Consider the following 26906-nt stretch of genomic DNA (forward strand, 5'->3'; position numbering starts at 1 on the left):
TCATTCAGATGAGTTTGCTGTGATTTGCCAACGTGAACTCAAATCTAATCTAAAGAAGAAGTTTCAATGTGTATTTGAGGGGATCGCTAAACAAGGAAACCCAATACTTCTCAATAAGATCTACACAGAGCTCTACATCACAGAGGGTGGAACAGGAGAGGTCAATAATGAACATTAGCTGAGACAGATTGAGACAACAACCAGGAAACAAGCAAGACCAGAGACTGCAATCAAATGTAACGACATCTTCAAACCCTTAACTGGACAAGACAAACTTATCAGAACTGTGCTGACAAAGGGAGTCGCTGGCATTGGAAAAACAGTCTCTGTGCAGAAGTTCATTCTGGACTGGGCTGAAGGAAAAGCAAATCAGGATGTCCAATTTGTATTTTCATTCCCTTTCCGGGAGCTGAATTTGATGAAAGAGGACAAACACACTTCGATTGAACTTCTTAATCACTTCTCAATGGCAACCAAACCATCAAGAATCTCCAACTACAACAAGTACAAAGTTCTGTTCATCTTTGATGGTCTGGATGAGTGTCGACTGCCCCTAGACTTCCAGAAGAACAAGATCTGTAGTGACGTCACAAAGTCAACCTCAGTGGATGTTCTGCTGACAAATCTCATCAAGGGAAATCTGCTTCCCTCTGCTCTCATCTGGATAACTACCCGACCTGCAGCAGCCAATAAGATCCCTTCAGGGTGTGTTGACCAGGTGACAGAGGTACGAGGGTTCAATGACCCACAGAAGGAGGAGTACTTCAGGAAGAGATTCAGTGATGAGGACCTGGCCAGCAGAATCATCTCGCACATAAAGACATCAAGGAGCCTCCACATCATGTGCCACATTCCAGTCTTCTGTTGGATTTCTGCAATAGTCCTTGAACACATGCTGAAACATAAGAGAGAAGAGATGCCCAAGACTCTGACTGAGATGTACACACACCTTGTTGTGTTTCATACCAAACAGAAGAATGAAAAGTATCTTGGGAAAGAAGAGAAAGGTCCACACTGGAATAAAAAGAGCATTCTGTCACTGGGAAAACTGGCTTTTCAACAGCTAGTGAAGGGCAATCTGATTTTCTATGAAAAAGACTTGAAAGAGGCTGGCATTGATGTCAATGAAGCCTCAGTGTACTCAGGATTGTGCACACAGCTCTTTAAAGAGGAATGTGGGCTGTACCAGGACAAGGTGTACTGCTTTGTTCATCTGAGCATTCAGGAGTTTCTGGCTGCTGTATATGTGTTCCTCTCATTCATCAACAACAATGAGAATGTAATGGACAATCCACAATCAAAGTCCAGGAACTTTTCTGTGAGGATCAGACACAAGCGTAAAGTTACTTTCTACAAGAGTGCTGTGGATAAAGCCTTACAAAGTGAGACAGGAAACCTGGACCTTTTCCTCCGCTTCCTTCTGGGTCTCTCACTGGAGTCCAATCAGAAGCACTTACGAGGTCTGCTGACAAAGACAAGAAGCAGCTCACAGAGCCATGAAGAGATGGTCAAGTACATCAAGGAGAAGATCAAGGAGAATCCCTCTCCAGAGAGGCGCATCAATCTGTTCCACTGTCTGAATGAACTGAATGACCATTCTCTAGTGGAGGAGATCCAAAGCTTCCTGAGCTCAGGAAGTCTCTCAGAACCCAACCTGTCACCTGCACAGTGGTCAGCTCTGGTCTTTGTGTTGCTGACTTCAGAAAAGGAGCTGGATGTGTTTGACCTGAAGAAATACTCCAGATCAGAGGAAGGTCTTCTGAGGCTGCTGCCAGTGGTCAAAGCCTCCAGAGCTGCTCTGTGAGTACATATATTTTCATATAAGAACTAATCATCAGGAAGAAATATTAATTTAATACCCCTCTTTGAACCAAGTATTGAGTTTATTTGTTATAATTAATTGGTTATTTAAAAGATGATTGAATTGCTCCTAAACTGTAATGTTGTTAATGCATTATGCTTTTTGAAGAAATATTTATTTAATGTATAAGTGAATAGTTTGTTTTACTTTGAAGTTTAAGTTTTGACCAATAAGGTCGCTTGTTAAGTTGTGGCCAATGGGAGTTGACCTGGTTAACGGCAGGGAAAAAGACGTTGATGAAAGGATGGACGTTTTACCTCAGGACGGTTGGTGAAGAAAAATTATAAAAGAAGACAACAGAACTAGAACAAAACCCATACCTACTAAGACATGAAGGGAAATACATATTTTATTTTATAAAAGAGTTGTTATAATTTTGTTAAAACTTAGTAAAGACTGAAGCTACTGTCTCGTTGTGGAGGTATTTGCCAGCCTAGAGTTTAGCCTAGCATCGTGTGACACCGGGAGATAATTGCTTGGGAAGCTTAACGAGTTCGTGTTGCCATGGGGATATCGGTTACGGCTAAGGAGTACTGTCTGCATGGGTAGCTGTGCTGCCTTGGACTTGGTGAGGAAACCTGCATGGAACTGCCATACTTCGCTGAGGGAATATCTACCAAGTCGTGAGTAACCACAACGTGAGGTGCTTAATTTGGACACGGGTTGTGCACGACTCATTGGGGATTATTATTTTTTATTTCTTTTGATGTTGTGTCTGAACATGTATTTGTATTTGAAAATGTTTTAATACACATATGGAACGTTATGTATGTTGCCTTGGTGGAGTCATTGATTGTTTCAATTTAATTTAATGCATGGGATGGTTTATCCTGATTCAATAACAGAAACCTATAATCATTTCATCTGAAGTTAATACCCTATTGTCATAACCCTAGATAGTTTACAATAGGAATTCTTATTGGAGATGTCCTTCTCACCTAACATCCCATGCTGCTGAGATACTCTACATATGTTAATATTGTGAGTCATATTCGAGCCTGGTGAGAGGGTTACATTAAGTTTACAGAAAAATATGTATATAATATATTGAAAAAGATATTGAATCAATGCATTGATATTCACATTAGTATAACATTATGACCATACTATTCTAGGAGATAGAATATGAATCTGTATGTTGTTTGAGAGAATAAACCAAATGCATCTGCCATTGTCCTTCTACATTACTCATTAAAACAACAGTGTGTTTTTGAAATCATGATGATCCCTTTGTCAGGCTGTCAGGCTGTCGAGTCACAGAGGAAGGGTGTGCTTCTCTGGTCTCAGCTCTGAGGTCAAACCCCTCACACCTGAGAGAGCTGGATCTGAGTAACAATGACCTGAAGGTTTCAGGAGTGGAGCTGCTCTCTGCTGGACTGGGGAATCCCCACTGTAAACTGGAGACTGAGGTCAGTATTCCTGTAGTTGGTCAACAAGTGATAACTGTTCACCATATCCACATGTGTTTACCAGACACACATAGTCCACACCATATGTGTTTGGACAGTGAAGCTTACAGTTTTAAATTTGGCGCTATGCTCCAGCATTTTGGATTTGAGAAAGAATGTTTCATGTTAGGTGACAGTACAGAATGTCACCTTTTATTTGAGGTTAGTGGTGAGAGGTAAGTATGTTTTGTTGTAGCCTCTGTAACTTTCTCGCACAGTGTTATTAATGATTTATTCATGATTTTTCTCAATCATGGCAGTCACAGGCTTGATGTAGTCATTGCGTTCAAAGAATATGGGGCCAAATACTAAACTTTTGATTACTTTAATACACTATAAGTGAATTGGTCAGAATACTTATGACTTCTTCAAATATGGGGACTAGATACATAAAGTGCTTTTATTTTTGTAAATGGTGAAAAATCCAGTCAAATGGCTACCCAGACTATTTGCAGTGCCCCCCTCCACCACCCCCTCTTTACACCACTGCTACTCTCTGTAGTCATCTATGCACAGTCACTTTAATAACTCTACCAACATGTACATACTACCTCAAATAACCGGTGACCCCGCACATTGACTCTTGTATCGGTACCCCCCTGTATATATATTTTCTTTATTTAACCAGGTAGGCCAGTTGAGATCAAGTTCTCATTTACAACTGCGACCTGGCCAAGATAAAGCAAAGCAGTGCGACAAAAACAACACAGAGTTGCACATAAACAAGGGATAAACAAACGTACAGTCAATAACACAATAGAAAAATATGTATACAGTGTGTGCAAATGAAGTAAGGAGGTAAGGCAATAAATAGGCCAATAGTGGCAAAGTAATTACAATTTAGCAATTTACACTGGAGTGATATATGTGTAGATGAGGATGTGGAAGTAGAAATACTGGTGTGCAAAAGAGCAGAAAAACAAAAACAAATATGGGGATGAGGTTGGTAGTTGGTTGGATAGGCTTTTTACAGACGGGCTGTGTACAGCTGCAGCGATCGGTAAGCTGCTCTGACAGCTGATGCTTAAAGTTAGTGAGGGAGATATAAGTCTCCAAGTTCAGTGATTTTTGCAATTCGTTCCAGTCATTGGCAGCAGAGAACTGGAAGGAAAGAAGGCCAAAGGAGGAATTGGCTTTGGGGATGACCAGTGAAATATACCTGCTGGAGCGAGTGCTACGGGTGGGTTTTGCAATGGTGTCCAGTGAGCTGAGATAATTCAGAGCTTTACCTAACAAAGACATAGATAATCTGGAGCCAGTGGGTTTCGCGATGAATATGTAGCTATGACCAGCCAACGAGAGCGTATAGGTCACAGTGGTGTGTAGTATATGGGGCTTTGGTGACAAAACGGATGGCACTGCGATAGACTGCATCCAATTTGCTGAGTAGAGTGTTGGAGGCTATTTTGTAAATGACATCGCCGAAGTCAAGGATCGGTAGGATAGTCAGTTTGACGGGGGTATGTTTTGCAGCGTGAGTGAAGGAGGCTTTGTTGTGACATAGGAAGCCGATTCTAGATTTAACTTTGGATTGGAGATGCTTAATGTGAGTCTGGAAGGAGAATTTACAGTCTTTGGCTTTTCAACCTCAGCTCTGAATCCACGATACGGCAATCTAATAGAACTCAGAACTCAGAGGGTTTTTCTTTAATCAGAAGCTTCTCTAATGTCAAACATGTAAAGTGTGGTGTGCCGTGGGGCAGCTCTCTAGGCCCTCTACTCTTTTCTATTTTTACCAATGACCTGCCACTGGCATTAAACAAACCATGTGTGTCCATGTATGCTGTATGCATGTATGCATGTATGCTGATGATTCAGCCATACACGCATCAACAACCACAGCTAATGAAGTCACTGAAACCCTTAACAAAGAGTTGCAGTCTGTTTTGGAATGGGTGGCCAGTAATAAACTGGTCCTGAACATCTCTAAAACTAAGTGCATTGTATTTGGTACAAATCATTCCTTAAGTGCTAGACCTCAGCTGAATCTGGTAGTGAATGGTGTGGCTGTTGAACAAGTTGAGGAGACTAAATTACATGGCGTTACCTTAGATTGTAAACTGTCATGGTCAAAACATATAGATTCAATGGTTGTAAAGATGAGGAGAGGTCTGACCGTAATAAAGAGATGCTCTGCTGTTTTGACACCTCACTCCAGAAAGCAAGTTCTGCAGGCTCTAGTTTTGTCTAATCTTGATTATTGTCCAGTCGTGTGGTCCAGTGCTGCAAGGAAAGACCTAGTTAAACTGCAGCTGTCCCAGAACAGAGCGGCACGTTTTGCTCTTTATTGTAATCAGAGGGCTGATATAAATACTATGCATGCCAGTCTCTCTTGGCTAAGAGTTGAAGAGAAACTGACTGCATCACTTCTTCTTTATATAAGAAACATTAATGTGTTGAATCCCAAATTGTTTGCATAGTCAACTTACACACAGCTCTGACACACACACTTAGCCCACCAGACATGCCACCAGGGTTCTTTCACAGTCCCCAAATCCAGAACAAATTCAAGAAAATGTATAGTATTACATTTACATTTTAGTCATTTATTTAGAGCACTTATTGCATGGAACTGTCACGCCCTGACCTGAGAGAGACGGTTTATTTCTCTATTTTGTTAGGTCAGGGTGTGGGGTGGGCAGTCTATGTGATATATTTCTATGTTGTCTTTTTCTTTATTGGCCTAGTATGGTTTCCAATCAGAGGCAGCTGTCTATCGTTGTCTCTGATTGGGAATCATACTTAGGCAGCCCTTTTTCCCTCCTTCTGTGTGGGATCTTGTTTTTGTACAGCTCAGTTAGCCTGCAGAACGTGATGTTTGTTTTCCGTTGTTTATTGTTTTGTTTTAGTGTTCTGAGTTAAATATCATGAGCACTTACCACGCTGCGCTTTGGTCTACTCCTTTCGACGACGACCATCACAGGAACTTCCTTCCATCTCAAATAAACAGCCAATCTGGTTTCAAAAAACAGATAAAGCAACACCTCGCAGCACAACGCCTCTCCCCTATTTGACCTAGATAGTTGGTGTGTATGTATTGATATGTAGGCTACGTGTGCCTTTTAAAAAAATGTATGAAATAGCAAGACAGACAAAATTAAACGGGTCTATTTATATAATGAATATGAATTCGGAGGGCAGAAATGATTAAATATTAAAGCATTAGACCTCTCACTAAAGGCTTCAGTCATACAAAAGTTAGTTAAATCCAAACTGGTTTTCAAGCAAATTAGTAAGAATGTCTCACCCTACAGTTGAAGTTGGAAGTTTACATACACTTAGGTTGGAGTCATTAAAACTCATTTTTCAATCAATCCACAAATTTCTTGTTAGCAAACTATAGTTTTGGTCAGTGGGTTAGGACATCTACTTTGTGCATTACACAAGTAATTTTTCCAACAATTGTTTACAGACAGATATTTTAACTTATAATTCACTGTATCACAATTCCAGTGGGTCAGAAGATTACATACACTAAGTTGACTGTGCCTTTAAACAGCTTGGAAAATTTTGGAAAATGATGTCATGGCTTTAGAAGCTTCTGATAGGTGAATTGGCATAATTTGAGACGATTGGAGGTGTACCTGTGGATGTATTTCAAGGCCTACCTTCAAACAGTGCCAGTTTGCTTGACATCATGGGAAAATCAAAAGAAATCAGCCAAGACCTCAGAAAAAAAAAAAATCGTAGAACTCCTCAAGTCTGGTTCATCCGTGGGAGCAATTTTCAAACGCTCGAAGGTACCACGTTCATATGTACAAACATGTATAAACACCGTGGGACCACGCAGCCGTCATACCGCTCAGGAAGGAGATGCGTTCTGTCTCCTAGATGAACGTACTTTGGTGCGAAAAGTGCAAATCAATCCCAGAACAACAGCAAAGAACCCTGTGAAGATGCTGGAGGAAACAGGTACAAAAGTATCTATATCCACAGTAAAATTAGGCCTATATCGGTATAACCTGAAAGGCCGCTCAGCCAGGAAGAAGCCACTGCTCCAAAACCGGCATTAAAAAAAAAGCCAGAGTACGGTTTGTAACTGTAAATGGGGACAAAGATTGTACTTTTGGAGAAATGTCCTCTGGTCTGATGAAACAAAAATAGAACTGTTTGGCAATAATGACCATCGTTATGTTTGGAGGAAAAAGGGGGAGGCTTGCAAGCCCAAAGAACACCATCCCAACAGTGAAGCACGGGGATGGCAGCATCATGTTGTGAGGGTGCTTTGCTGCAGGAGGAACTGGTGCACTTCACAAACAGATGGCATCATGAAGAACGAAAATTATGTGGATATATTGAAGCAACATCTCAAGACATCAGTCAGGAAGTTAAAGCTTGGTCGCAAATGAGTCTTCCAAATGGACATTGACCCCAAACAGACTTCCAAAGTTGTGGCCAAATGGCTTAAGGAAAACAAAGTCAAGGTATTGGAGTGGCCATCACAAAGCCCTGACCTCAATTCTTTAGAAAATTTGAGGGCAGAACTGAAAAAGCGTGTGCGAGCAAGGAGGCCTACAAACCTGACTCAGCTACAGCTCTGTCAGGAGGAATGGGACAAAATTCACCCAACTTATTGTGGAAGGCTACCCAAAACGTTTGACCAAAGTTAAACAATTTAAAGGCAATACTACCGAATACTTATTGAGTGTATGTAAACTTCTGACCCACTGGAAATGTGATGAAAAAAATAAAAGCTGAAATTAATCATCTCTCTGCTGTTATTCTGACATTTCACATTCTTAAAATAAAGTGGTGATCCTAACTGACCGAAGACAGGGACTTTTTACTAGGATTAAATGTCAGGAATTGTGAAAATATATTTGGCTAAGGTGTATGTAAACTTCCGACTTCAACTCTATGTAGTTCTGTCCTTGAGCTGTTCTTGTCTATTGATGTTCTGTATAATGGCATTCTGTATTATGTGTCATGTTCTGTGTAGAACCCCAGGAAGAGTAGCTGCTGCTTTAGTAACAGCTAATGGGGATTCTAATAAAATACCAAATACCTCATATGAAACGTTTGATCACAAATCCAAAATGTTAGAGTATAGAGCCACATTTAAAATGTTAGCTTCGCTGTCAAAATAGATATGGTGTGGACTGTAAACTCAATACAATCTAAATCTGTCTGTCTTCTGACTGATACTGCTTTTTAAACTGGTCCGGTCAGTCTACTCAAATATTAGTATAATACATTTTTCTCTCTACAAGTAATATTATGATCATTTGTAAAAGTGAAACATCCATTAATGAATAGATATGGCAGGTTTCAGGACAGTGATAGATTTGACAATTTTGAAAAAATATACAGCCACTATTTAAACCACCAAAGAATAGCAGAGTGATTTTAATATGGTTTTACTCTTTGCAGGCTGTCAGGCTGTGGAGTCACCGAGGAAGACTGTGCTTCACTGGTCTCAGCTCTGAAGTCAAACCCCTCACACCTGAGAGAGTTGGATCTGAGTAACAATGACCTGAAGGATTCAGGAGTGGAGGAGCTCTCTGCTGGACTGGGGAATCCCCACTGTAAACTGGAGAGACTGAGGTCAGTATTCCTGTTGTTGGTCAACAAGTGAAAACTTTTCCACATGTGTTTACCAGACACACATAGTCCACACCATATGTGTTTGGACAGTGAAGCATACAGTTTTTGTCACAAGTGTCGAGAGGAGTAGTGTCACGGATCCCTCCGGAACTTTCATCACGCACACCTGTCCCCTATTCCCACTGATTAGTATTTGTTTATATGTGCCCTTTGGTTTCCATTGAGGGGTTGATTATTGTTACCGTGAGTACCTGTGCTGTATGTTTTGGGCTTTCGTGCCCTTGTGGATTGCGCAGATGATTACGGGTCTCGTCCCATGTGTTAATCATTGTGCGCATGTGTTATTTATTCGAGGTACTCCTTGCTCTTTTGTTTTGTGTTTCTACCCTGTGTTTGTTTGGTCTTCGTCACCGTGCCTTTCCACTGCACGCCGTAATTTGGGGCTTAATAAAAAAAACTATTACGCATTCCTGCGCCTGTCTCCCGAATCTCTTCATACCGATGTGACAAGAAGGCAGGAGGCATTCGCAGGTTTAGAACTACTGAATTTATTAACTTCTTATGGCTGGGTGGCAGTATTGAGTAGCTTGAATGACTGATGTGCCCAGAGTAAACTACCTGCTACTCAGGCCCAGAAGCTAAGATATGCATATTGTTAGTAGATTTTGATATTAAACACTCTGAAGTTTCTAAAACTGTTTGAATGATGTCTTTGAGTATAACAGAACTCATATGGCAGGCAAAAACCTGAGAAAAAATCCAACCAGGAAGTGGAAAATCTGAGGTTTGTAGTTTTTCAAGTCTTGGCCTATCCAATATACAGTGTCTGTGGGGTCATATTGCACTTTCTAAGGCTTCCACTAGATGTCAACAGTCTTTAGAACTTTGTTTGAGGCTTCTACTGTGAAGTGGGGGAGAATAAGAGCTCGTTGAGTGAGAGGTCTGCCAGAAGGGCATGAGCTTCAGTCATGCGCTCGCCTGAGAGAGGTAGCTGAGTTCCATTGCATTTCTGAAGACAAAGGAATTCTCCGGTTGAAACCTTATTGGAGATTTATGATAAAAACATCCTAAAGATTGATTCTATACATCGTTTGACATGTTTCTACAAACTGTAATGGAATTTTTCTGAGTTTTTGTCTGGCCTGCGCGTCGTGAATTTGGATTTGTGAACTGAAGGCGCGAACAAAAGGAGGTATTTGGACATAAAGGATGGACTTTATCGAACAAAACAAACATTTATTTTGGAACTGGGAATCCTGGGAGTGCATTCTGATGAAGATCATCAAAGGTAAGTGAATATTTATAATGCTATTTCTGACTTCTGTTGACTCCAACATGGCGGATATATTGTATGGCTTGTTTTTGTGTCTGAGCGCCGTACTCAGATTATTGCATGGTGTGCTTTTTCGGTAAAGCTTTTTTGAAATCTGACACACCGGTTGCATAAGGAGAAGTTTATCTAAAGTTCCATGCATAACACTTGTATTTTCATCAACATTTATGATGAGTATTTCTGTAAATTGATGTGGCTCTCTGCAAAATCACCGGTTGTTTTGGAAGCAAAACATTACTGAACGTAACATGCCAATGTAAACTGAGATTTTTGGATATAAATATGAACTTTATCGAACAAAACGTACATGTATTGTGTAACATGAAGTCCTATGAGTGTCATCTGATGAAGATCATCAAAGGTTAGTGATTAATTTCATCTCTATTTCTGCTTTTTGTGACTCCTCTCTTTGGCTGGAAAAATTACTGTTTTTCTGTGACTAGGCGCTGATCTAACATAATTGTTTGGTGTACTTTCGTAGTAAAGCCTTTTTGAAATCAGACACTGTGGTGGGATTAACCTGTCTGGGCTAGGGGGCAGTATTGAGAATTTTGGAAAAATATGTTCCCATTTTTAACTGCCTCCTACACCAACTCAGAAGCTAGAATATGCATATTATTGTTCAGGTTTGGATAGAAAACACTCTGAATTTTCTAAAACTGTTTGAATGGTGTCTGTGAGTATAACAGAACTCCTATGGCAGGCAAAAACCTGACAAGGTTTCAAGCAGGAAGTACCCTGTCTGACAAGGAGTCGTGCGTCTTGCATCTTTTTATTGAAAAGTAAGGATCTTAGCTGTAACGTGACAATTCCCAGGGCTCCAATAGGCTCTCAGAGCCCGCGAAATAACTGAAGGTTTACGAGGGAGCCTCAGGTTGAAACATATTATCGCCTTTTGTAAGTGGATGCTCCGAGGACCTTTGAATGATGCGCGTGCATGAGTCGCTTCTGAGGAGAAATTTTATTCGGCTGTTTAGGCTCAATGCATACTCCCGGTCGGAATATTATCACTTCTCTACGACATAAATGGCATAAAAATTGGTTTTAAACAGCGGTTGACATGCTTCGAAGTACGGTAATGGAATATTTAGACATTTTTGACACGCCAATGCGCCATGCGCGAAACCGGGAAGAAGCATTCTAGAACTCACGAACAAAACGTCGCTGTTTGGATATAACGATGGATTATTTGGGACCAAACCAACATTTGTTATTGAAGTAGAAGTCCTGGCAGTGTATTCTGATGAAGAACAAGCAAGGTAAGAACATTTTTCTTATAGGAAATGTGATTTTGGTGGATGCTGACCTGGGTGGGTATCTAAATAGCTAGCCCTGTAATGCCGGGCTATGTACTTAGATTATTGCAAAATGTGCTTCATCCGAAAAGCTATTTTAAAATCGGACATATCGAGTGCATAGAGGAGTAATGTATCTATAATTCTTAAAATAATTGTTATGCTTTTTGTGAACGTTTATCGTGAGTAATTTAGCAAACTGTTAGTAAATTCAACGGAAGTTTGCCGGGGGTTATGCGTTTTCTGAACGTCACATGCTAATGCAAAAAGCTGTTTTTTGATATAAATATGAACTTGATTGAACAGACATGCATGTATTGTATAACACAATGTCCTAGGTGTGTCATCTGATGAAGATCATCAAAGGTTAGTGCTGCATTTAGCTGTGGTTTGGGTTTATGTGACATGATATGCTAGCTTGAAAAATGGCTGTCTGATTTTTTCTGGCTGGGCACTCTGCTGACATAATCTAATGTTTTGCTTTCGTTGTAAAGCCTTTTTGAAATCGGACAGTGGGGTTAGATTAACGAGATTCTTGTCTTTAAATAGCTGTAAAATAGTCATATGTTTGAGAAATTGAAGTAATAGTATTTCTAACGATTCAAAAATCGCGCCACTGGAATATCAGTAGCTGTTACGTAGGTGGGACGAAATCGTCCCACATACCCCAGACAGGTTAACTACAACTTTGCCTTTAAAATGGTGTACAATATTTGTATGTTTGACGAATTTTAATTATAAGATTTTTGTTGTTTTGAATTTGGCGCCCTGCACTTTCACTGGCTGTTGTCATATCGATCCCGTTAACGGGATTCCAGCCATAAGAATTTTATTAAAGCACCAATAAAAGCGGGATGAAACCCAAGGTGCAAAATAATAAAGTAATCAGGAAATAGTAGGATAGATTCCTCTCAGAAGAACAAGCAGCATTTACAATGACCGACAAATGACAGAGAGAGTGAGATACGGTAATTGACGGGGAGCTGTAATCTGTACCTCATTGACTCTCCTCAGGACTTTGAACGGCCCCACAAACCGCGGGCTTCCGGCAGGGCAGGCGGAGGGGCAGGTCCTTTGTAGAAAGCCAAACCCTGTCACCGGGGTGAAAGACCGGGGCCACACTACGGTGACGATTGGCCTGCGCCTTCTGCCAGAGGACGATGCGCTGAAGACGGGTGTGCGCTCTGTTCCATACCTCCTCGGGCGCACCGGAACCAATTGTCCACAGCAGGAGCCTTGATCTGACTCCGGTGCCAGGGCCGGCTGATAGCTTAGAACACACTGAAAGGGTGTGAGGTTAGTGGAGGGGTGACAGAGGGAGTTTTGTACGTATTCTGCCCAAACACAGCCCACTCCCCCGGCTGGTCCTGACAGTAACTACGAAGGTACCTACCCAGTTCCTGATTCGCCCCCTGGTCCGTTCCTCAGACAGCCGGCGGGCCTCGCCCCCTGGTCCGTTCCTCAGACAGCCGGCGGGGCCTAGTGTTTGACACTCAGGGCCGACTGGCACCGTTTGGAATCTAGACGTTGAGAGATGTTGACATGAACTTAGACACCTGCCCTAGATTGGGGACTGTACCCGGAGGTGAGGTTGACCGTGACCTGCAGTCGTTCTATGAAGGCCTTCCAGAAACAGGAGGTGAACTGAGGACCACGGTCAAACACGATGTCCTCTGGGATCCCGTAGTGCCAGAAGACGTGAGAAATGAGAACCTCTGTGGTCTGCAGGGCTGTAGGGAGACCAGGCAGAGGAATCAAAGGCTTTGGAAAACCGGTCCACAACGACCAGGATGGTGGTGTGCTGCTTCGAGGGGCGTAGTTCTGTGACAAAGTCCACGGAGAGATGTGACCAGGGTCGTTGTGGAACCAGCAGCGGGTGGAGTTTGCCATAGGGGAGGTGTCTCGTTTTTTTTGTGCTGTGCGCAGGTGGAGCAGGAAGAGACGTAAGAGATGTCCTGGGCCAAGGTGGGCAACCAGTACTTGGCAGAGAGACAGTTGATAGTACGGGCTATACCCGGGTGCCCCGGCACAGGTGCTGTGTGTGCCCAGGCGAGGAGACGGTAGCACATCAGAGGGCATGTAGATACGCCCCTCGGGACAGTGGGCAGGTGAGGGCTCCTGTCACAGGGCTTGACGGATGCCACAATGCGGGACAGGGGAATAGTGGGTGTCACTTTCTCCCTCCGATTCTCTGTGTCATGCACCCGGGACAACGCATCGGCCTTGGCGTTCTTAGATCCCGGCCGGTAGGAGAGGGTAAAGTCAAACCTGGCAAAGAGTATGGCCCACCTGGCCTGACGCAGGTTCAGCCTCTTCGCTGCTTGAATATACTCTAGGTTTCGGTGGTCCTTCTAAACAAGGAAAGGGTGTTGAGCCTCCAGCCAGTGCCGCCATGTTTTCAGAGCCTTCTTTACAGCTATTAACTCACGATCCCCAATGTCGTAATTCCGCTCCGCGGGAGACAGCTTCCGAGTAGAAGGCGCATGGATAGTGTTTAGGTGGCGATCCAGTGCGTTGGGAGAGAACATCCCCTACTCCAACCTCGGAGGCATCCACCTCCATGATGAAGGGCAGAGACGGGTCAGGATGAGCCAAAACAGGTGCGTTCGTAAAGTGTTCCTTGAGCGCACCGAAGGCTTCTTTGGCCTCCTCATTCCAGAGCAGCTATCGAGGATCTCTCTTCAGGAGGGAGGTGAGAAGAGCCACCACTGTGCTGAAACCCCTAATGAAGCGCCTGAAATAATTGGCAAAACCTAGGAAGCACTGCACCGCCTTTATGTTGGATGGAACAGGCTACGACCGTACTGCGCTGACCCTCTGCTCTGCCATCTCCACTCCCGCGGTGGATACCCGATAGCCTAGGAAGGAGACCGCCTGCTGAAAGAAAAGGCACTACTCCGCCTTGGCGTACAGGTGATGCCCTATCAGCCTCTCCAAAATGAACATGACATGAGAGACACGTTGCTTGCGTGTAGTGGAGTACACCAAGATGTCGTCTATGTACACCACTCCACAGCGACCCAACATGTCTCTAAACACCTCGTTAATGAAGGATTGAAACACAGAGGGTGCATTTGTCAGGCCGTAGGGCATTACCCTGTATTTGTAGTGCCGGTGCTGCTGTCAGGCCGTAGGGCATTACCCTGTATTAGTAGTGCCCAGTGCTGGTGCTGAAGGCGGCCTTCCATTCATCCCCCTCTCTGATGCGCACCAGGTTGTAGGTACTGCGTAAATCCAATTTGGTAAAGTTCTGAGCACCATGCATCTGTTCGATCACAGTGGGAATGAGAGGCAGGGGATAACTGAATTTAACAGTTGCCTTATTCAGTGTCCGGTAATCGATACAGGGGCGGAAACCTCCGTCCTTTTTCTTCACGAGGAGGAGGCCAGAGAGGTCGATGGACAGAGGAATCCTTGGTCCAGCGCCTCCTGGACGTAGACCTCCAGGGCTTTGGTCTCTGCATGCGAGACGTGCCCCCGCGGGAGAGTAGAACCAGGCAGTAGGTCGATAGTGTAGTCCCATGGGCAAAGCCACCAGTAGGTCCCGATATTCCTCCGGGATAGGGATGTGGGAGGCCTGGTCCGGACTTTCCACGGAGGTGGCACAGACAGACAGAGAGAGACACCTCTCCTGACACTCCTTCTAACCAACCCAACAACCTCCTTTGTCCACGATATCCTGGGGTTATGCAACTGTAACCAGGGGAAACCTAAAACTACGGGGTGTGCAGGAGAGTCTAAGATGAGGAAGAGGAAGGTGATGCGTTCATGGTGGTTGTGAGCAGGGAATCCTGAGGGAAATGGGACATTATGGTCTGGCACATCAGTTCTGTTCCTAGGGGACAGTTGTCTAGGGCATGGACTGGGATAGGGGGTTGTAAAGGGACTAGAGGAATGCCTAATGATAAGGCCACTGACCGGTCTAGGAAATTGCCTGCAGCACTTGTGTCCACTAGGACAGGACGGTGGGGTGCCAGGATAGTCCGGGAAGGTGACAGGAAGGAAGACGGGCTGGGTGGACAGAGAGGAGGAAGGCACATCCACGCCTACCTGGGAAGGTGCAGGGGCGCTCCTCAGCCTGTCGCTTCCTTGCCTGGTTCTCCTTCTGGGACAGGTGTTCCACGTGTGGTCCGACTCCCCGCAGTAGGAGTAGAGACCCTGTTCACGGCGGCATTGACGTTCCTCTGGGGGAAGGTGCATCGTGCCCCCCTCCATGGGCTCAGTATCGCTGGAAGGTGTGCCTATAAGGGCACAAGGCGAGACCCAGATGCAGACACAGGCGGCAGATGGTTAGTCTTTGAGGTTTATTTATAATGCAAAAGGAGTAGGCAAGAGAATGATTGTGGACAGGCAAAAGGTCAAAACCAGATTCTGAGTCCAAGAGGTAAATTGTGACAGACAGGCTCGATGTCAGGGCAGGCAGAAGAGTCAGGCAGGCGGGTACGGAGTCCATAAAAAATAGGCAAGGGTCAAAACCGGGAAGACTAGAAAAAGAGAATAGAAAACAGGAGCACGGGAAAACACGCTGGTTGACTTGAAAACATACAAGACGAACTGGCACAGAGAGACAGGAAACACTGGGATAAATACACCAGGGAAAATAAGCGACACCTGGAGGAGGTGGAGACAATCACAAGAACAGGTGAAACAGATCAGGGTGTGACAGCGTCGTGCCCACCTCCATGGGCTCAGTCTCGCTGGAGGTTCCTGGGAGAAACCCGAACCCGCTGGATGGGCGACAACAAGCATGCAGGAGATCATCGAGGCAGATGGCCATGGCGATGAGCTGGTCCAGCGTGAGGTCCTCTTCGCAACAGGCCAGCTCGGTCTTGACGTCCGCCTGTAGCCCACGGAAAACCGTCAACAGGGCCTGGTCGTTCCAGCCAGTGGATGCAGCCACCGTTGGGAAATCCAGAGCATACTCAGACACTGTCCTGGACCCCTGGTGTAGACGGAGGAGTAGCTCACCTCCCTCTCAGCCCTCTGTTGGGTGGTTGAGACGGCACGGAAGAGTTGGGTGAAGCGCTCATAGGACTGCACTTCTGGACCGTCCCTCTCCCAGATGGCGTGTCCCCACTCCAGAGCCCGGCCTGTCAGCACCGAGATCACCAAGGCCACCTTTTCCCTCTTGGAGGCCATCCCGGCATGACGGGCAAGGTGGAGGTCACACTGCAAGACAAATGCCCTACAGTGATCTGGGGTGCCGTCAAACCGCACCGGGATGGGCAAGTGGACGTTGCTGATCAGACTGTGTGATGTAGTGGCGTGGCTGGAACGACCGCAGGAAGGTGGTGGTGTATCCTGCAGCTGGCGTACGGTCCAGAGCACCTCGTCTATGTGGTGCTCCAGGCACGAGTCTTTGTGGAGGAGTTCCTATAGCGGAGGGGTCGAGATGTCCTGCTGCTTCCTGTTCTCTTGGGTCGGTCATTCTGTCACTGGTGTAGAGAGAGGTAGGCAGGAGGCAGTCTCAGGTTTAGAACTACTGAATTTATTTAAAGCACCATAGATGATAACGTGACGAAACCCAAAGTGCAAAATAATAAAGTACTCAGGAAAGTAGTAGGAGAGATTCCTCTCAGGAAAACAAGCAACATTTACAATGACCGACAAAGACAAATGACAGAGGGAGTATATATACAGTGATAGAGTGGGGATTGGAACCAGGTGTGTGTAATGATGACGAGACAAGTCCGGGGTTGATGAGTGAAGGGCATTTGCTAGCAGCAGGTTCCGCAGCAGCTAGGACTGCGACGCCGATTGCCTGAGCAGGACAGGAGGGGGAGCCAAAGCGAAGGCTGGTGTGATAGTTTTAAATTTGATGCTATGCTCCAGCATTTTGGATTTGAGATGGAACATTCCATATTAGGTGACAGTACAGAATGTCACCTTTTATTTAAAGCTATTCATAGATATACAGTATATTTTACCGTTTAGAAATGGAAGCACTTTATGTATTTAGTTGTCCCATTTGAAAAATACGTAAGGATTTGGACAAATTCATTTAGTCAAAAGTTTATTATTTGGTCCCATTTTCCATGCCTCTACAAACTTGTTGAATGCATTTGTAGTTTGTCTTGGTTATGTTTTGGATTATTTTTTCCCAATAGAAACTGAATGGTGAATAATGTCCTGTCATTGTCAAGGGGTGCGTGCTGGTGGCAGCGAAGTCAGGCGCAGGAGAACGAACTTGGTAAAAACGGAGTATTTAACCTCTCTAGGGTAGGGGGCAGTATTTGCACGGCCGGATAAAAAAACGTACCCGATTTAATCTGGTTATTACTACTGCCCAGAAACTAGAACATGCATATAATTGTTTGATTTGGACAGAAAACACCCTAAAGTTTCTAAAACAGTTTGAATGGTGTCTGTGAGTATAACAGAACTCATATGGCAGGCAAAAACCTGAGAAGATTCCTTACAGGAAGAGCCCTCTCTGACCATTTCCTGGCCTTCTACACTCTCTTTATTGAAAACTGAGGATCTCTGCTGTAACGTGACACTTCCTACGGCTCCCATAGGCTCTCAGAAGGCGGTAGAACGGGTAATGATGCCTTTGCAGGCCCAGGCTGAAAAACAGTAGCGCATTTGGATAGTGGTCGATCAGAGAACAATGAGACTGGGGGCGTGTGCACGAGCCGACACCATGTTTTTATTTTTTCGTCTTTGAACGAAAACAGGGTTTCCCGGTCGGAATATTATAGCTTTTTTACCAGAAAAATCGCATAAAAATTGATTTTAAACAGCGGTTGACATGCTTCGAAGTACGGTAATGGAATATTTATAATTTTTTTGTCACGAAACGCGTCGAGCGCGTCACACTTCGTCACCCTTCGGATAGTGTCTTGAACGCACGAACAAAACAGAGGATATTTGAACATAACTATGGATTATTTTGAACCAAACCAACATTTGTTATTTAAGTAGAAGCCCTGGGAGTGCATTCTGACGAAGAACAGCAAAGGTAATCCAATTTTTCTTATAGTAAATCGGAGTTTGGTGAGGGCCAAACTTGGTGGGTGTCAAAATAGCTAGCCCGTGATGGCGAGCTATCTACTCTGAATATTCCAAAATGGTCTTTTGCCGAAAAGCTATTTTAAAATCGGACATAGCGATTGCATAAAGGAGTTCTGTATCTATAATTCTTAAAATAATTATGTTTTTTGTGAATTTTTATCGTGAGTAATTTAGTAAATTCACTGGAAGTTTGCTAGTTCTGAACGTCACATGCTAATGTAAAAAGCTGGTTTTTGATATAAATATGAACTTGATTGAACAAAACATGCATGTATTGTATAACATAATGTCCTAGGTGTGTCATCTGATGAAGATCATCAAAGGTTAGTGCTGCATTTAGCTGTAGTTTGGGTTTATGTGACATTATATGCTTGAAAAATGGGTGTCTGATTATTTCTGGCTGGGTACTCTGCTGACATAATCTAATGTTTTGCTTTCGTTGTAAAGCCTTTTTGAAATCGGACAGTGTGGTTAGATTAACGAGAGTCTTGTCTTTAAAATGGTGTAAAATAGTCATATGTTTGAGAAATTGAAGTAATAGCATTTCTAAGGTATTTGACCGAATGTACCCCTGACGCAGGGATTCAGAGACATATGTCTCCATAGAAGTCGTGACAGTCATTTTGGAGTCACTTCACTTGTATTGTCAGTGAGAATAGAAGATGTTTCTGAACACTTCTACATTCATTTGGATGCTACCATGATTATGAATAATGATTAACAAAGTTATAGAGGCCCAAATATCAGAAAAAATGCTAACCTCACCTGTTATTGGTAATGGTGAGAGGTTAGCATGTTTTGTTGAAGCCTCCTCTGTTATTGGTAATGGTGAGAGGTTAGCATGTTTTGTTGTAGCCTCTGTAACTTTCTCATTCATTATTATTCATGATTCATTCATGCTTTTCTTAGTCATGGCATCAGGATTATTTTAGTTGTGTTTAGAAACATGTTATCTACTCACTTATGAAGAACATTACTCCAGTCATCATCCACCATTTTAATATTGGGCAAAACATAACCCAAAACACAACCAAGACAAACTGCAAATGCATATCATATGAAACATTTGATCTGAAATCTAAAATGTTGGAGTACAGAGACACATTTAAAATGTTAGCTTCACTGTCAAAATAGATATGGTGTGGACTGTATACTCAATACAATCTAAATCTGATACCTCACTGTCTGTCTTTTGACTGATACTGCATTTTAAACTGGTCTGGTCAGTCTACTGAAATATTCGTACTGTACATTTCTCTCTACAAATAATATTATGATCATTTGTAATAATGATACATTCATGAATTTATATGGCGGGGTTCAGGACACTGATATATCTGAATATGTTGTAGAAATATACTGCCACTATTTTCACCACCAAAGAATTGCAGTGTGATTTTAATATGATTTGACTCTTTGTAGGCTGTCAGGCTGTCTAGTCACAGAGGAAGGCTGTGCTTCTCTGGTCTCAGCTCTGAGGTCAAACCCCTCACACCTGAGAGAGCTGGACCTGAGTAACAATGACCTGAAGGATTCAGGAGTGAAGCTGCTCTCTGTTGGACTGGAGGATCCACACTGCAGACTGGAGACTCTGAGGTCAGTATTCCTGTAGTTGGTCAACATGTGATAACTGTTCACCAGATCTACATGTGTTTACCAGGCACACATAGTCCACACCATATGTGTTTGGACAGTGAAGCTTACAGTTTTAATTGTGGTGCTTTGCTCCATCATTTTGGATTTGAGATAGAATGTTTCAAATTAGCCGACAGTACAGAATGTCACCTTTTATTTATATTTACATCTTAGTCATTTAGCAGACGCTCTTATCCAGAGCGACTTACAGTAGTGAATGCATACATTTTATCTCTGTACTGGTCCCCCGTGGGAATCGAACCCACAACCCTGGCGTTGCAAACACCATGCTCTACCAGCTGAATATATAATTTATTGTTTAGAAATGAAAGCAATTTATGGATGTAGTTCTCCCATTTATAAAAGTCTTAATTATTTTGACAAATTAATTTTGTAAAAAGTTTAGTGTTTTGTCCAATATTCCATGCCTGCAGTAATTACATCAAGCTTGTGATTCTACAAACTTGTTGAAAGCATTTGCAGTTTGTCTTGGTTGTGTTTTGGATTATGTTTTCCCAGTAGAAACTGAATGGTGAATAATGTCCGGTCATTTTGGAGTCACTTCACTTGTATTGTCAGTAAGAATAGAAGATGTTTCTGAACACTTCTACATTCATGTGGATGCTACCATGGTTATTAATAATAATGAATGAATCGTGAATAATGATGAATAACAAAGTTATAGAGGCACAAAGATCAGAATAAATGCTAACCTCACCTGTTATTGGTAATGGTGAGAGGTTAGCTGTTCTGTTGAAGCCTCTGTTATTGGTAATGGTGAGAGGTTAGCATGTTTTGTTGTAGCCTCTGTTATTGGTAATGGTGAGAGGTTAGCATGTTTTGTTGTAGCCTCTGTAACGTTCTCATTCATTATTATTCATGATTCATTCATGATTTTTCTTAATCATTTCATCATCAGGATTAATTTAGTAGTGTTTAGAAACATGTTATCTACTCACTTAGACAGAAAATTACTTGAGTCATCATCCACCATTGGGTAAACACAACCAAAACACAACTAAAACAAACTGCAAATGCAACCAATGAGTTAGTCACAAGGTTGATGTAGTCATTGTGTTCAAAGAATATCGGACAAATTACTTACCTTTAGACTACTTTAATACACTATGAGTGAATTGGTCAGAATACTTATGACTTCTTCAAATAGGGAGACTAGACACTTAAAGGGCTTTCATTTTTCTAAACGGTGAAACAGACAAGTATTTATATACCCTCAATTAAAGGTGACATTATATACTGTCACCTCATATGAAACATTTGATCTGAAATCCTGTCACGTCCTGACCATAGTAAGATGTTATTTTCTACAGTAGAGTAGGTCAGGGCGTGACAGGGGGTGTTTTGTTCTATGTTTTCTATATCTATGTTTAGTTCTGGTTTTCTATTTCTATATTGTTGTTTTTGGGGGTTGATCTCCAATTGGAGGCTGCTGGTCCTCGTTGTCTCTAATTGGAGATCATATTTAAGTAGGGTTTTTTTCTTCCTGGGTTATTATATTTTGAGTAGTGTTTGTTTCTCTCTGAGTCACGGTTTGTTGTTTTGTCAATTCAGTTATTTATGTATTGCAAAGTTTCACGGATTTAATAAAATGCGGAACTATAACCACGCTGCACTTTAGTCTGCTCCTTTGGACAACCTTGACAGAATAACCCACCACAAAAGGACCAAGCAGCGTGAAAAGGAATGGATCTGGGAAGAGATTCAGGACGGAAAAGGACCCGGGAGGCAGGCTGGGGAGTATTGCCGCCCGAGGGAGGAGATTGAGGCAGCTAAAGCAGAGCGCCGTTATTATGGTTGGCGCTATACCAACCATGAGGCAAGTGCGTGAGACAGGCCCCAAAAAATGTTGAGGGGGGCACACGGGGAGATTGGCAGAGTCAGGTTGGAGACCTGAGCCAACTCCCCGTGCTTACCGGGGGGGGCGACTGATCGAGCAAGCACCATGTTATGCGGGGATGCGCACTGTGTCGCCAGTGCGCAGCTACAGCCCGGTGCGCTCGTTTCAAGCTCCCCACAGTTGCCGTGCTAGAGTTGGCATTCAGCCAGGAAGGAGTGTGCATGCTCAGCGTTCCTGGTCTCTGGTGCGTCTTTTAGGCCCAGGTTATCCTGCGCCAGCTCTACGCACGGTACCCCCAGTTCACCAACACAAACCTGTGCGACCTGTCACAACGCCTCACGCTTGTCGGGCTATGGGGGGTATCCAGCCAGGACGGGTTGTGCCAGCCATAAGCTCCAGACCTCCAGTGCGCCTCCACGGCCCAGTATACCCTGTGCCTACTCCGTGCACCCAGCCTTCAGCGATGTTCCCTAGTCCAGAACTCCCAGCGACGTTCCCTAGTCCGGTGAGACCTATTCCAGCTCCACGAAAGAAGCCTCCAGTGATGATCTATGGGCCGAAGCCTCCAGTGATGATCCATGACCCGGAGCCTGTAGGGATAATCCATGGCAAGAAGCCTGTAGGAATGATCCATGGCCCGGAGCCTCCAGTGATGATCCATGGCCCGGAGCCTCCAGTGATGATCCATGGCGCGGAACCTGTAGTGATGATCCATGGCACGGAGTCTGCAGCGACGCTCCCCAGTCCGGAGCCTCCAGCGACACTCCCCAGTCCGGAGCCTCCAGCGACGCTCCCCAGTCCGGAGCCTCCAGCGACACGCCCTAGTATGGAACCTCCAGCGGCAGCCTGCAGCCCAGAGCCTCCAGCGGCGGCCTGCAGCCCAGAGCCTCCAGCGGCGGCCTGCAGCCCAGAGCCTCCAGCGGCGGCCTGCAGCCCAGAGCCTCCAGCGGCGGCCTGCAGCCCAGAGCCTCCAGCAATGATCTACAGTCCGGTTCCTTCGACGATCCACGGTCCGGTGGTACTAAAGCAGAGGGATCAGCGGGTTGAGCTGGGGTTACGCCCCGAAACGGAGCCGCCTCCTCTGCTGGAGGATAAGGTTATGTGGACTGCACTAGAGCCACCATAGATAGGAGTTACCCACCCAACCCTCCCTTTTGTTTTTGTTTGGGTTTTTGTTTAGTGGCATTCGGAGTCTGCACCTTTGGGGGGGGGGGGCGGGTACTGTCACGTCCTGACCATAGTAAGATGTTATTTTCTATGGTAGAGTAGGTCAGGGCGTGACAGGGGGTGTTTTGTGTTATGTATCTATGTTTAGTTCTAGTTTTCTATTTCTATGTTGGTCTTTTTTGGGTTGATCTCCAATTGGAGGCAGCTGGTCCTCGTTGTCTCTAATTGGAGATCATATTTAAGTATGGGTTTTTCTTCCTGGGTTTTGTGGGTCATTATATTTTGAATAGTGTTTGTTTCTCTCTGCGACACGGTTTGTTTTGTCAATTCAGTTATTTATGTATTGCAAAGTTTCACTGATTTAATAAAATGTGGAACTACAACCACGCTGCACTTTGGTCTGCTCCTTTGGACAACAGTGACAAATCCAAAATTCTGGAGTACAGAGCCACATTTAAAATGTTAGCTTCACTGTCGAAATAGATATGGTGTGGACTGTATACTCAATACAATCTAAATCTGATACCTCACTGTCTGTCTTTTGACTGATACTGCTTTTAAACTGGTCTGGTCAGTCTTCTCAAATATTCGTACTATGCATTTCTCTCTACAAATAATATTATGATCATTTATAATAATGATACATTCATTAATTTATGAATAGATATGGCAAGTTTCAGGACATTGATATATCTGAATATGTTGAAAAAAATATACTGACACTATTTTCACCACCAAAGAATAGCTGTGTGATTTAATATGATTTGACTCTTTGCAGGCTTTCAGGCTGTCTAGTCACAGAGGAAGGCTGTGCTTCTCTGGTCTCAGCTCTGAAGTCAAACCCCTCACACCTGAGAGAGCTGGATCTGAGTAACATTGACCTGAAGGATTCAGGAGTGAAGCTGCTCTCTGCTGAACTGGGGAATCCCCACTGTAAACTGGAGACTCTGAGGTCAGTATTCCTGTAGTTGGTCAACAAGTGGTAGCTGTTCACCAGATCCACATGTGTTTACCAGGCACACATAGTCCACACCATATGTGTTTGGACAGTGAAGTTTATAGTTTTACATTGGCGCTATGCTCCAGCATTTTGAATTTGAGATAGAATGTTTCATTTGAGGTGACAGTACAGAATGTAACTTTTTATTTACAGATATTCATACATATCTGTTTTACCGTTTAGAAATGAAAGCACTTTATGTATCTAGTTCTCCCATTTGAAGAAGTCTTAATTATTTGGACATATTCACTTATCCTCTCTGGGGTAGGGGGCAGTATTTTGTCATCCGGATGAAAGCATGCCCAAAGTAAACTGCCTGTTACTCAGGCCCAGAAGCTAGGATATGCAAACCACTCTAAAGTTTCTAAAACTTTCAAAATAATGTCTGTGAGTATAACAGAACTGATTTGGCAGGCAAAACCCGGAGGACAAACCGTCCAGGGAAAGAAAAATTGAGGTCATAGGATTTCCTATAAGTTTCTATGGGATGCCCTTATTATTAGGAACCTGGTTGCAGTTCCTATGGCTTCCACTTGATGTCAACAGTCTTTAGAAATTGTTTGATGTTTTTCTTTTGAGAAATGAAGAAGTAGTCCTATTCATTGTAAGTGTAAGTGTCACTCCAGGTGTTTTGGTGCGCATGACCAGGAGCTTGCTCCACATTTTTTTTATCCGGTATTAGAAACAGTTTATTCTGTATTAAATTTGATAGATTATTTACGTTTTAGGATATCTGAGGTTGGATTAGGAACGTTGTTTGAAATGTTTGAACGAAGTTTACAGGTACCTTATTAGATTCTTTGTAGGCATGTTGGGCGAGTTGAAACCGGTGTATTTCTGAATCAAACGCGCCAAATAAATTGATATTTTTGGGACATAAATAATGACATTATCGAACAAAAGGACCGTTTGTGATGTTTCTGGGACATTTTGGAGTGCCAACAGAAGGAGATCTTCAAAGGTAAGACATTAATTATATCGCTATTTCTGACTTTTGTGGCACCCCTGCCTGGTTGATATCTTTTTCATGGTTTTGTATGCGGGGCGCTGTCCTCAGATAATCGCATGGTTTGCTTTCACCGTAAAGCCTTTTTGAAATCTGACACAGCGGCTGGATTTACAAGAAGTTAAGCTTTATTTTGATGTATAACACATATATTTTCAAGAATGTTAAACATTTGAATTGAGTATTTTTGAAATTCGCGCTCTGCATTTTCACCGGATGTTGGCCAGGTGGGACGCTACCGTCCCACGTACCCTAGAGATGTTACCCTGTTGGGGCTAGGGGGCAGTATTTGCACGGCCGGATAAAAAAACGTACCCGATTTTAATCTGGTTACTACTCCTGCCCAGTAACTAAAATATGCATATAATTAGTAGATTTGGATAGAAAACACTCTAAAGTTTCTAAAACTGTTTGAATGGTGTCTGAGTATAACATAACTCATATGGCAGGCCAACACCTGAGAAGATTCCATGCAGGAAGTGGAAATCTGATTTGTGTAATCACCTTCAACACTTTGCCTATGAAACATACCGTGAGTTAGGATTCATTTAGCACTTCCTAAGGCTTCCACTAGATGTCAACAGTCTTTACAAAGTGGTTTGAGTCTTCTCCGGTAAAAACTGACCGAACGAGAGGCCTGGAAAGTTGGTCATAGAGGGAGGGCCATTACTACTATGATGCTGGTGCCCGTGGGTACCCCTTCATTCCGAAACATTTAGTAAGACAATGCAATCATCCGCCTTAAATATTATTGAAGCTCTGATTGAAAAAGGCCCTAAAGATTTGTTATACAACGTTTGACATGTTTGAACGAACGTAACTATATATTTTTTGCACATTCGTGACGAGAAGTCCCCTGCGCTTCAGTACATTATGAGTAGCCTTCAGAACGCGCTAACAAGAAGGAGCTATTGGGACATAAATTATTAACTTTTTCGAACAAAACTACATTTGTTGTGGACCTGGGATTCCTGGAAGTGCCTTCTGATTAAGATAATCAAAGGTAAGGGAATATTTACAATAGTATATTTGATTTTAGATGGTTCCAAGATGGCGCTAACCTGTATCGCCTAGCCTATTTTTCTGAGCATAGCACCTCGTTTATTGCAAAGTGTGATTTCCCAGTAAAGTTATTTTTAAATCTGGCAATGCGGTTGCATTCACGAAATGTTAATCTATAATTCTTTGAATGACAATATTACATTTTAACAATGTTTTCGAATAGTAATTTTGTAAATTGTAGCGCTGATTCACCGGAAGCATTTGAGGGAAAATATTTTCTGAACGTCACGCGCCGACGTAAAATGCTGTTTTTATATATAAATATGAACTTTATCGAACAGAAAATGCATGTATTGTGTAACATGATGTCCTAGGAGTGTCATCTGATGAAGATTGTCAAAGGTTAGTGCTGCATTTAGCTGTGTTTTGGGTATTTGTGATGCATGCTAGTTGCTTTGAAAATGGCAGTGTGATTATTTTGGGCTGGGTACTCTCCTAACATAATCTAATGTTTTGCTTTTGCTGTAAAGCCTTTTTGAAATCGGACAACGTAGTTCGATTCAGGAGAGGTGTATCTATAAAATGGTGTAAAATAGTCATATGTTTGAGAAATTGAAGTTATAGCATTTATGAGGTATTTGTATTTCGCGCGACGCGATTCCACTGGCTGTTGCGTCCCACGTTCCCAGACAGGTTAAAATCACACTCCTATTCTTTGGTGCTGAAAATAGTGGCAGTATATT

At 43.2% G+C, this 26906-nt stretch overlaps 1 long non-coding RNA gene and 1 pseudogene across 1 annotated transcript in view; one reads left to right on the forward strand and one right to left on the reverse strand.

Moving 5' to 3' along the window:
• Positions 1-26906, reverse strand: part of LOC115152460 (uncharacterized) — a 313979-nt gene that overhangs the window by 175162 nt on the left and 111911 nt on the right. The gene's annotated exons all lie outside the window — the stretch shown is intronic.
• Positions 1-26906, forward strand: part of LOC115152442 (zinc finger protein 208-like) — a 339225-nt pseudogene that overhangs the window by 170565 nt on the left and 141754 nt on the right.

Source organism: Salmo trutta, chromosome 17, assembly GCF_901001165.1.
Source record: "Salmo trutta chromosome 17, fSalTru1.1, whole genome shotgun sequence".
NCBI lineage: Eukaryota > Metazoa > Chordata > Actinopteri > Salmoniformes > Salmonidae > Salmo > Salmo trutta.